The sequence below is a fragment of the Micromys minutus genome (assembly GCF_963924665.1).
Source record: "Micromys minutus genome assembly, chromosome: 15".
Classification (NCBI taxonomy): domain Eukaryota; kingdom Metazoa; phylum Chordata; class Mammalia; order Rodentia; family Muridae; genus Micromys; species Micromys minutus.
In genome coordinates this window covers 16,104,530-16,113,346 of record NC_137984.1, presented here as the reverse complement: position 1 = coordinate 16,113,346, position 8,817 = coordinate 16,104,530, and the positions used below count along the sequence as shown (strand labels likewise).

Below are 8,817 nucleotides of genomic sequence, written 5' to 3'. Positions count from 1 at the left end.
TTATAGCATTTCATGTTAGTATTTTATTACTTATGAACCTTGAAAATTAGCATTTTTTTATTTTTTATATTTATATTTTACTCTAGAAAATTATCTGTGGATTGGCTTAGATGTTTTTGTTTTGTTTAATTTTAATTTTTATTTTTGTAAATACATCAATGTCTGAAAGGACTGAAGGAGCTGAAGGGGGTTGCAGCGTCATAGGAAGAACAAAAGTATAAACCAACAATACACCCCAGAATTCCCAGGGACTAAACAACCAACCAAAAGTGCACATCGGGGGACCCATCTTTCCAGCCACATATGTAGGAGAAGATGGCACTGTCTGGCATCAATAGGAGAAAAAGCCCTTTGTCTTCTGAAAGTTTGTTTCCCAAGATATTAGGGTGGGAGTTGGTGGGTGGGAGAGGGAGCATCCTCATAGAAGCAAAGGCAAGGTAATTGGGAGAGGGGGAAACACAGAACAAGGGTAACATTTGAAATGTAAATACAAAAACTATCCAATAAAAAGAGGAGAAGAAAGAAAGAAAAAGAAAGAAAGAAAGAAGAAAGAAAGAAAGAAAGAAAGAAAGAAAGAAAGAAAGAAAGAAAGAAAGAAAGAAAGAAAGAAAGAAAACAGATTTGGTTTAGCAGGATTTCCAATCTGACCACTTGGTTTGGTTCAAGGTATTAGATGCCCATCTTGTCATTAGGAACTATACCTAAATCAAACATTTAGAATTCTTTCCTTACTTTTTGTACAGTCTTTTCTCTGCTTTGGGCAGACGCATTGCTGCTGGATTCAGGGTTAGACTGGGTCATGCATTTGCTTAGCCAAGTAGGAAGAAAGCAGAAAAATGAAATGTGGGAATGACAATTTCACAATATGCCTCAAAGACATTATCAGGGAGATCAATTATAGAAAGAGTTCATAGAAAAGTTAATGATAAGGGTACTGATTGCTTTAAAATGTCGAGTGCCTAAAAATCCTGCAAAATTTCTTCAAGTAGCCTGAGGGGTACATGTTCTCCAGCTAGAAAACAACATAGTAATGCTTAGTGGTTTAAAAAAAAAAAAAAAAAAAAAAAAGACCTGAGAACTTTCTGGAACTCATTTGATTGTTGGATTTACAGGCACCATGACTTGTGTTTAATTCTGTTTTTAAGCCTTAGCTACATGATATTTTAAGGAGAAGAGATTTTACTTAATACATGCTTCTAATTATATATTTCTTTTACTGTCATTCAATATATAACATCAGTTCCGTGACTTAAATATCGCAATTCACATTCTTCAATCTGATTAATAATTTAGATAAGATTTAAGTATATAAAATAGTACAATTTTTATTTTCTATGATTTCTCTAAATAACTTAGTGTAATTAAGGTCATGGAAATTACTGAGGAGAGTCAAATACTAGGAAGAGATAATTTCCCAGATATGATGCTCAGTTGGAATAGGTTCTATTTCAGATGCTTGTGTATGTATAGAATTATTTCAAACCATGTATAAGGAGAAAAATACTGGAACTATGAGCAGAAATGAAGCTTAAGAGGAAAAAAGGCAAAATTAACTGAAGATATTGGTTAAGGATAATGAAGAGAAATGTATTACTCTTTTTTAAGAGGTTGAAAATGCTATCTAAATTGCTATAATTTCTATTGCATTCAAGTAGTAATGGTTTTAAAAAGATAGTTTAAATCTAATTAAATGTGCTATGTACTTTTCAAAAGTGAATCTATTCTGAAATGAAATAATTACGGTGAACATTTTCAAAGACCGACCTTAAAATATCACTTCCTCTGCTTCTAGTCATTCAAAATGGCAAACTATGCTGGAATGAAAACCACGCACATTACTGACACAGGCTGATTCCTTTAAGATGGTACCCATTATTGTGTCCAGTTAAATTATCTCAGATCAAAGCCACTTTGTTTATGCTGAGAACACTCAGGCCCTTGTCTGTGACTACAGTACATTGTTTGCTAGAAGTGAGCTGTTTTGCACTGAGTTTTTTTTTTTTTTTTTTTTTTTTTTTTTTTTTTTTTTTTTTTGTCTTGCAACAACTTAACATTTCACAGTTCAGACTGAAAAATAAGAAGAGAAAAATGAAAATGAAAATGAATAGGTCTCTAATATGGGACACTAGAAATCTCAAATAGTACTTAAGAGTAGTTCCTAAAACTTATCAGTCTATCACATCTCCGTTTTGAAACTTCAAATATCTTGTGAGCAGTTATCTCAAAAAAAAAAAAATCCCTTAAGCTTTGCTTCCTTAGGCACTGCAACTATTTGTTTTCAATAATGGCTTTCTGTCTGCCATGTGTAAATCACTAAGCTAGAGGGACATGTTAGCCCATAATTATTTTTGAGATTTGGTAGGTAGTTGTGTGATTTTCTTCTAAGTAAGGGAAATAAGAATTATCAAATTATGATATTGTTTAAAAATAAACATTAAAGAATGCATACATATGTAAGTTGTCCAAGAATAATTAATATCAAATGAAATATTCAACAGATTGTAGATGATTTGGAGTTTATTAAAATTAACTCAGGAGTGTATTATACTAGAAAATATTTTCTTCAATAACTTCTGGGGTTTTTCCACTTCTAACTGTAGACTGAAGTGTATCCTAATTATAATAACCTAATACCTATTTCACTCCTGCTTCCCAATCAGCAAGAGAATGCACACATTTTCAAATACTGATGTTTCCAGACTCATACATTTTATTTTATCTTCATAGGTTAGATTTACATAAATAAAAATATAGTCCAACATAATGAACACTTAACATAAACAAAATTACTTTCTATATAAAGCATTGCAAAAGAGCCTTTGAAAGAGCATTGAGGTGACATAAAGTATATCTCTTTCTCCTTTGTTGATTCCTTTATCATACAAGTTCTCAACAGTTGCAAAGATTTTCTTGATAATAAAACAGGAAGAAAAATAAAGAAACAAAAAACCATTGAATCTCAGCCTCTCAGAAGCAACTGCCAATGAATGAACCACTGTCATATTTTAAAACTAGGCTGCCATTTTGCCTAAATCAATCTACAGGTCCAATGAAGTCCCCATCAAAATTCCAACTCAATTCTTCATAGAGTTGGAAAGAGCAATTTACAAATTTATTTGGAATAATTAAAATCCCAGGATAGTGAAAACTATTCTCAACAATAAAAAAAACTTCTGGGGAAATCACCATCCCTGACCTCAAGCTGTATTACAGATCAATTGTGATAAAAGCTGCATGGTATTGGTACAGAGACAGGCAGGTAGATCAGTGGAATAGAAGTGAAGATCTAGAAATGAACCCACACACTTTCATGGTCACTTGTTCTTTGACAAAGGATCTAAAATCATCTAGTGGACAAAAAGACAGTATTTTCAACATATGCTGCTGGGTCAACTGGCAGTCATGTAGAAGAATGCAAATTGATCCATTCTTATTTCCATGTACAAACCTCAAGTGCAAGTGGATCAAAGACTTCCACATAAAACCAGGTACACTGAAACTATCAGAAGAGAAATTGAGGGGTCAAATTATGTCTATCCTATGCAGAGTCCATCAAGAGTAGGTTATAGAACAGGTATCTTTATTTAATCAGGAGACCTGATATAGACTCATGTTGGTCCAGCTCTTGCTGCTTCACTCCCTGTGAGTTCATATGAGCTTCACCACACTGATTTGATTTTCTTGATGTCCTCTATCCCCTCTTGCTCTGACAGTTTGTCTACCACTTCCTCCATGGTGCCTCGAAATATCTGGGGGAGGGATATGATATTACAGGTTTTATATCATATTCTTGGCAGCAATAGCATGCAGTATTGGCAGGTTGATCCATACTGTTACAAAACCAATAATACATAAAGAGTCCATACATTTGAGAGAACGTTCGAAGACATAGAGGGATCTAGAGGAGGAGCAAATGATATAACTATATTTTAATTCAGTTTTCAAAATTGAATCCATAAAGGGAAACTTTGTAGGGCAATTTTATTGTTCAGTAAGGAGCATGCCAAAGTGTACAAAGAAAATACCAGTAAGCACTATAGAATCAATGAAATATGAAGTATTTTGCATCAAATATTATTTATCCAACTCCTATTATAAAAGGAATCTGGCAGAGCTGAGTGTTGGCACACAATCTAATCCCAAAACAGAGGCAGATGGATCTATGAAGTCATGGCTAGTCTGGTCTACAGAGAACTTTTCAGCACAGCCAGTGATACAAAGAGATACCATGTCTAGAATAGCCCCCAAATAATTAGTGGATTAACAATAAATAAATAAAAGGATGATAATAGCATTGACTTTGATGGTTTAACATTATCAACTTAGGTCTTTTATAAGAAATGTGTTATATTGCAATTTTGATTGCAGTGTATCATTGCATTGACAACAGCATTTCTTGTTTTTTTCAACTTATTAATGCAATAATTTTCTTGTGGACAAAATCTCATCTTTCTCTGGCATCTTCATACTAACGTTTCCCATCTTCTACTAGGTATTGAGAGGTACTCAGTAAAATTTGAACAAATTTCTCAACAGATATATTTTAATAGAAATATTAAGCTTTTTTTTCTTACAATCTTTGTGTCACTGTTGCCCAGCATTTTTTGCAGGCATATTATTAATAAAATGTTTTGTGGCAGGGTTGGCATTTATGTTTCTCTTTTGGTAGCCTGCAGAGTACCTTTCTATACCAAAAACACAAGAACATGGGGGTAAAGGTGCTGCCTCTCCATGTTCAGTGAGATGTGTGGTTGTTGTCTTCAACAATGGGGCCTTAATATTAGATTCTCAGTATTTTTGAGCTTCAGTTGTTTGAGGATTTCCATGAGATCCCTTTGGACAGACTCATTTGGACATATCACAGTCCTGGTACTGGAAACTTCCTTTGGAGTAAATTATCATTGGAATTTTAAAAAATATTTACATATATTATGTAAAATATTTAGAGATTACTTAATCAAATTTTTCTTTTACACTTAAATTTGAATAACTCCTTTTATCCCATTTTTTAAATTAAATACTCTCTGTATTTATATTTGAAATGTTATCCCCTTCTGTCACCCAACTTCACTGCTAATCACCCTCTCCACCCCGTTGCCTTGGGTTTTCCCTACATTGGGAAAATGAACCATCCCTGGACCAAATGTCTCTTCTCACATTGATGCCAGACACTGCTATTTTCAACAACATATGCAACTGAAGCCATAGGTCTCTCAATGTGTGTTCAATGGTTGGTGTTTTAGTCCATGGGAATTTTGGAAAATTTGGTTGGTTGATAATGTTTTTCTTTCCATGAAGTTGCAACCCCTTTCAGCTCCTGCAGTCCTTTCATTAGCAAGCTTGATTGGGGTCCCTGTTTTCCGTCCAATGGTTAGCTGCAAACATGCTCATCTGTGTCTGTATGCCTCTGACAGTGCCCCTGAGGAGGCATCTATATCTGATTCCTGCCAGTAAGTACTTCATAGTATCAGTAATAGTGCTTGGGTTTGGTTGCTGCATATGAGGTTGATCCCCCTGTGAGGGAGTCTCTGAATGATATTTTCTTCAATCCCTATTCCTCTATTTGACCTTGTATTTCCTCCAGTGAGTGTTAAGTATATATCATATGAGTTTTCAGATCTAGTATTTCTTATCTGATTTAGCCATACATGATTAATGCTTAAGAATAGCTACTTGGACCTAGATTTATCTCCTTCCAACTCAGTCACCTCTCTTAATCAACCTCTGATGACTATTTTCTTGCCTCTTATGTGTAATATTTAAGCATCCTCAATTAGGCCTTTGGATTACCTAGCTTCTTTGGGTCTGAGGATTGTAGCATGGTAATCCTGTACTTTAAGGCTAATATTTATCTGTCAACTGATAATATTATGAAGGTGACCAAAACAATAATAAATATTTCACATGCATGTTAGTAGAAGACATCTTAACGAACACTTTACTGCCTTCTCAATTCTTGTCCTCTGTTTCCAGTTGGGAAGAGTTTGAAGCAGAACAGTAATGTTTTCTCTAAATATGACCTAACCATGATGATTTCATGATGTTTATTAAGACAAATCTCCTTGGTTTTCTCTGTGGTCCATGTAATCTTAAACACCAATAACAAAACTTTTTTTCTGAATATTCACCTGCTCATACAGCCATACCTGAATCTGACATCTGTTTTGCAAGAAGCTAAAGATAGTTTGATAGACAAATTATCACCTTCTGCATCTTCTACACTGGAGATGATAGGCTATGGTGAAAATCACAATGACCACGCCTTGATTTGTTATTCAAAGCATTTCACTTCATGTTACTCCAGTATATGTCACAGAATTTCTCCACAGGACAAACCTTTCATTACCAATACACTGCCTGTGAGAGCTGGCTGTTGTTAAGAAGAATCCACATGAGCTTGCTGACTCTTCCATATTTTCCCCTTTGTATGCAAGTTGTTACTTATAATTTATTCCTTGTTGATTATATAAAAAACCTCTTCTCAATTCTGAATCTTACTAAAACATTATATAAATGATGAAGAATGTTTGTTCACTTGATATTGCTGAAAGTGTTCACACTGCAGATTTAGTATTATATTTTTAACAAACTTATGGATGTTTAGCAACATAACCTAATTCTTTGCAGCCATGAGGCTGAATATCAGTGAGAACTATTATCTTGTAAATAACCATTGATATGTGTACTATGATTTTTATTTTATTCTAAAATAAGTACATTTTTTTGTGTTTCAAGGTCTTTAATTTATAATCACAAAACATAAATTAGGTAATTAATGCTTTTTTTTTTCTTATTGAACTAAAAGTTTGCAACACAATGTTGAATAGCATGGGAATGATGTTTGATATTTTAACATGGATTTGATTTGCCATGTACATTAAAGTACCATATTAACAATGATTTGAGTGATATAACACAATGAATAAAATAATTATGATTGTAATGAAACTTTTCATACTGAAACAATATAATTTATGTAGCATTTAATTCATTTAGCAATACTGACTTTTTTATTTACATTTTGGAGGCTACTCAAAGAATTATCTGAAATGTTGCTAAATTGAAACTATAAAATATGAGGCTGGTTTTCTAGTTGAAATGTGAGTATTGATTGCTGACCCTTATGCTGTGGTTGTGGATGATTTCTAGGATCCACCATTCTAGTTGTTAAACCAAGGTGAAAAAACACTGGAACAATACAAAAATAGCTAAAAATAGTGATTGAATTGAAACTAGTGACTCCCTTGATTCCTGTATTCATCTCCAATGAATCAGGCAGATCTTTTCCTACAAACTTCCTCCCCCCAACCAGTAATTTGTTGCAGTCCTCAATTGCAGCAGACATTCTATGGGAGCCCATTGACCACATAGGCTGGGGAAGAAGGAATGTTAACAGTGAATGTTCCCCACCTCATCTATCCCTTTAAGTGTAATCCAGAATCTCATTCCCATCTCCACAGAGACTTTCTGCTACAGCATTTTCTCACTTTCTGCTCCCTTTTCGAGGGGACAAATTAAGTAGATCCTGGTGGAAAACACTCCTTTCTTCCTTTCTATGGATGTTCTAATCCTGCATAAGGGTCAACAATAAATACTCACATTTGATCTGGGAAACCAGGGAGCATACCTTTCAGGATGCCAGAAGTATTTCCTATCTGTGCTTCTGACCGAGGACACTCCTGAACCCCAAAGCTTACAGAGAGAATATGATGCAGATAATGTTTGAAACCTTCAAAACCCCAGCAATGTACATAACCATTCAGGCGGTGCTGTCCTTGTATGCCTGTGGATGCACTACTGGCAAATTCATGGATCGATGACGGAGTCATTTATACAGTGCCCATCTACATCTACGAAGGCTATGCCCTTCTCCACGCCATCTGGTGTGTGGACCTGGCTTCCTGGTACCTGACAGACTGCCTCATGAAGATCCAGACTGAATGGGACTACAGCTTTACCACCACTGCTGAGAGGGAAACTGTTCATGTCATAAATGAGAGGTTGTGCTATGTTGCCCTGGATTTTGAGCAAGAAATGGCTATTGCTGCACCATTTTCCTCCTTGGAGAAGAGTTATGAGCTGCCTGAAGTGCAGATGGTCACCATTGGTAATGAGTGGTTATGGTGTCTGGAGGTTCTCTTTCAGCCTTCCTTCCTCGGCACTGAGTTCTGTGGCATCCATGAGACCACCTTCAACTCCATCGTGAAGTGTGATATGGGCATCCACAAAGACCTGTATGCCAATGCAGCGCTGTCTGGTGAAACCACCATGTATCCTGTTATTGCTGAAAAGATGCAGGAGGAGATCACAACCCTAGCACCCAGCCATCATAAAATGATAGTATCTCCAACAAATGATTTCTGTCAAACTGAATTGCTATGCATAAAAGAACCTAAGGATATTCATACTTATTGCCCTGTACATGCTCAACTCCAGATTATTCAAATACTTCAAAATTAAACCTGAAACACTCACATTGAAAGAAGAGTAAGTAGGGAATACCCCTAAACTCATTGTTACATGAAAAGACATTTATTATTTTTATTATTATTATTATTATTATTATTATTATTATTTTATTGGATATTCCCTGCATTTACATTTCAAATGTTATCCCTCCCACACCCACCTCCATTCCCATTCCCATTTCCCCTCCACTTTTTTCCATGAAGGTGCTCCCTCTCCCAATCACCTTCTCCACCTCAGTGCCTTGGCATTCCCCTATACTGGGAAAACATGCCTTCAATAGACGAAATTCCTCTTCTCCCATTGATGCCAGACAATGCTATCCTTTGCTACATATGCATCTGGAAAAGA

General features: G+C 35.2%; 1 pseudogene across 1 annotated transcript; it reads left to right on the top strand.

The window, feature by feature from the left end:
- Positions 1 to 7,718: 7,718 nt before the first annotated feature.
- Positions 7,719 to 8,460, top strand: LOC308430295 (actin, cytoplasmic 1-like; annotated as a pseudogene). Its single transcript has one exon. The product of its transcript is annotated as an actin, cytoplasmic 1-like (transcript).
- Positions 8,461 to 8,817: the final 357 nt, after the last annotated feature.